Source organism: Eptesicus fuscus, chromosome 6, assembly GCF_027574615.1.
Source record: "Eptesicus fuscus isolate TK198812 chromosome 6, DD_ASM_mEF_20220401, whole genome shotgun sequence".
NCBI lineage: Eukaryota > Metazoa > Chordata > Mammalia > Chiroptera > Vespertilionidae > Eptesicus > Eptesicus fuscus.
In genome coordinates, this window is record NC_072478.1 from 38,009,756 (window position 1) to 38,013,861 (window position 4,106).

Here is a 4,106-nt window from a genome sequence, read left to right on the forward strand (position 1 = left end):
CCTGATACTAAATGAAGAAAGAAAATAATATAAAGAAAAGTTACTATAACAGTGATTATTAAAGTCAATTGGTGTCCACTCCTGCTGGGGAGCTCCGGAGGTGAGTAAAAATGCTTCTCAGGATTACTGCCCTAAGAATTAACCGTGAAAAGTGTTTATCCACCAGATCCTCTTCCCTCTGGCTGAGATATGCCCCCGGAGATGTTAATTGAGGCATACATGTACAGAAGAGAAGTACAGGAAAGATGGGAGTCACAGTCTCTATTAGACTTCCCAATGGAAGGTCAGTGAAATAATATGGCTGCATCTGGCACTAAGGCTGTCTTTGATATTCATCATCTCCCTCTTCTACCACTCATTCTAGATGGTCCTCACTCCCAGTCATAAGTGTCTGATGAGAAGATTCCTGCAAGCTTCTGCACCATGGAAGAAACCTCAGTGGACAAGGTAAAGTGACAAGTAGCGGATGTTTCAAGTGAGATGCTTAAAAACTTTGCCTTGCAGCCATAATTGAAATTAGAGGTGACATCAAAATGGGGGGTGTGATGGCACCAGACACACTCAATTGATTAAGGGTGGCCTTTAGTGGTTGCATATGAAATTTATCAAGGCTTTCATGTTGCTTGCTTAATAAGTAGTATTGTTTCTAGGTCAGCATTTTATCCTTGGTGTCCTTGGTACTTGGTAGATAGACAGTCAGTCAAGAGTTCTTAAAAGAACAACAAATGAAGTAACTGGTTTTCCCAGTTATCCAAACTGTTCCTTCTCACATCCTATGCTCTTCAACTCCTGTCCTTCTATTTAAGAAATGCTCGACCGGCCAATCTTCTTCCTTTTATCATCTTCTAGTCTATTCCCTGCCATGCTGTTTAGACTTGCCATCAAAATCTAAATACCAGGTTTCAGAAAATAAAATCATATATAAAGAATTGGATCATGCTATCCCTCTATAAAATAGTCTGTAAGCTCAATGCTATTTACAGTTGGAAATACCAACTAATTTGCATGATAAATGAAGCCATTCACAATCTGAGAATAATCTACAGCATCCCCTTATGTCATATTCCAATACCCTATGTTCCAACACCAGGAAATTAGCAAATCCTTTTCAAAGGCATCATATATTTTAACATTTATCTTCCTTGCTATTCACTGACTAAGATATATTTCTCTCCCTTATTAGTATTAAAACAAAAACAAAACAAAAAAACACTACGAAAGCAGTTAGGTTGAAAGTTATTTTTAAAAGTATTCTTTTATTTCTTTAGAAACAGTCATCCATGCCACCAGTGATTCTCATTTCATAGATGTCTCCTCTTTACTGTGGTACTCACATGCCAATTTTCCACAAGTCTGAGGACTTCCTGAGGCAAGACACATTTATCCTGATATCTGTAATAAGCTCACTCATTGGAAAAGTGAATTTCTTCATTAAAAGGAAGGAAAAGAGGAAAACAGTGAGTGAGCTTGGAGGCAGAGAGGAACAGAGGCAGGGAAAGAAGATGAAGGACAAAGAAAACTGAAAATGCAATAAGCTTCCCCATAAACACCAAGGGTCACAGATAGTGTCTATCATCTATCTATCTATCATCTATCTATCTATCTATCTATCTATCTATCTATCTATCTATCTATCATCTATCTATCTATCTATCTATCTATCTATCTATCTATCTATCTATCTATCTATCATCTATCCATCCATCCACCCATCCATCTAGTCTATCTATCTATTGACCAGGCTACTTCATTCAAACATGTTTGTAAATCTTTCAATCTTTTTCCTGAAGAAGGTCACACAAAACAGTCTTCTGCATTTTCCAAATTCTCCACACAATTAAAACACAGACAAATGGTCAGGAAAGGAAATATTTGCCTCCATCTCACAAAGGAGATTTAATGGAACTACAGACAGCTGGTAACTAAGGGTTATTGTGTACACCAAAGGAATATCCTGGCCATATTTTATTTTAATATTTTGAGCATTTCTCTAAGCATTGCATCACTGGAGACATTGATATAAGAATAACAAGAGCAAGGTAGATGGCTTAGCCTTTTGTCTGAGCTCTAGTCATCACACATGCACACATAAAGACACACACCACACACTACACATACTAAACCCCTGCACATGTGTTGGCTTTCAGTCATTCTGTCAGGAAAAGAATGTTCACAAAAAAAAGCTGTGTGGCATCATATGGTGGTCCTGTGATACCTGGATTCTGACATGCTCTTTCTTAATTCCCTCTCTACTCTGATCTCGAAATGGTTCCTTATATTACATTGAATGTCAAGGTACTTCTTTTACTGTATAGCAAGACTTCTCTTCTATTTATTACACTTTACTCAGCTGGATCTACTAGGACTGATTTCAGACTGAGAACTGTTTCCATATATTTTTCTAGCTGAATTTTCTGGAGGAAGTCTTTACCTATCTATCTTGGCTTGCCTACTCAGACTGTACCAATTTTCTCTTTAAATTAATCTAACAGTTCAGATGCCAACTTCTAGATTTCACCATGACCACTACCACCAACCTAACTGGCCAGCCTCAAACCTCTGAAAACTGGCTTTCTGCCTATAAACCTCATTTACAAAGGCTGACAGAGGCTTGTTAATTCTACCTTCTAAATAGTCAGTAACCCTGTGATCACTGTAGCTGCTTTTACTAAAATCCTTTCAATATATATACTTTACTTAATTCCTGACACACTATAATAAATCAGTAAGTGTTGGACAAAAGAATTAATAATATTAAACTCTAATAATTTATCTTTATGGCTTCATTCTTACCTCCTTAAAATTCATACACCACCTTTTGCAAGCTTGTTAGTTGTAAAAGAAAAAGAGAAATGAAAAATTATTCCATGATCTCATTTTCAATAAATTAAAATCCAAACACCTTTGCATGACAGATAGGGTCACTTGTCACCTGAGCACTGCTTATGCTTCTTGCTTTATCTTTTGAAGCCCCTACATAGTTGCAAGTGTTCTCTCTTCTTCCAGGGATTCTTGTCACCCAGTGAAATCTTATTTTATTCTCTATAGCTAGAGTTTTCCGCATATAGAAATCCTATATAATAAAAGGCTATAAACCGTAACGGCATAACGACCAGAATGACCAATCGACCAGTTGCTATGAGGTGCCCTGACCGCCTCTCGGTCCCTCCCCAAAGCCTGCAGGCTCTGATCGCTGGATGGAAAATGGGGAACCATGGGGAGGTGGGATGGGCGGCAGCGGGGCAGGGCTGGGGACTGGCAAGCGGGCAAAAGAGGGCCCTGATTGCAGGCTAGGCCTAGGGACCCTACCCGTGCACGATTTCATGCACTGGGCCTCTAGTGTTTAATAATGTTTCCTATAGAAGCACATACTCTAATGCATTGTCCCTATTTCTCTCTTCCCTAATTAAACGTGAGCTCACTGGAATGAGGATTGCCTATTTTGTCTAGTAGTCAGCTTGATGTCTGGCACAAAGGAGCTTAAAAATAAACTACATCCATATTTTTCATCTTTATGCTATTCTCTTTATTTGCCTTCTCAGACAACCTTATCCTGAACATAGAGATAGTCCATATTCTCCATCATGTACCTTGGCCTCTGCTTGCTTCCAGCTTGGTATGTCACACTACATGGGTCTGAAATCTTCCAAACTTGCTCAATTCTTCTCTTTTATTCCTGCCCTCTAGTTTTTCTGCAGTGGCATGCATTTAGATATTGGGAGCAAGATTCATTTCCTTTCCCAGAACTTCAAAAGCATGACCATGAATCTCCTTTCTATGTAATGAATATAAAAGTCAAGAGAAAAGAACATATATCTGGTTATTTATTCATAATTGAGATAGTCTCTTGTTTATAAACAGAATCATACCTTTTTTTTGAACAATGTAAGACATCACTTTAAAATATTTTTTACTCTTTCATAGAAGAAATATAACCTTAAAAGTCTTTTGGCTTAGTCACAAAGGGATACTCTGCTTTTTTAAAAGAAATAAAATAAAATAAACCAGCCAGTTGCATTTTCATAAAATATGATTCCAGAGAGAAAGGAAGGCATACTTCATATGGAATCTCCAATCTTTGCCAAATGCCACACTTATACATCACA

At 37.7% G+C, this 4,106-nt stretch overlaps 1 long non-coding RNA gene across 1 annotated transcript; it reads right to left on the minus strand.

Moving 5' to 3' along the window:
* Nucleotides 1-1,385: 1,385 nt before the first annotated feature.
* LOC129149557 (uncharacterized) lies at nucleotides 1,386-3,624 on the minus strand. The gene is made up of 3 exons (XR_008556462.1): nucleotides 3,591-3,624; nucleotides 2,794-2,825; nucleotides 1,386-1,426 (listed from the first exon to the last, which is right to left on the minus strand). It is a non-coding gene; the product is annotated as an uncharacterized LOC129149557 (long non-coding RNA).
* Nucleotides 3,625-4,106: the final 482 nt, after the last annotated feature.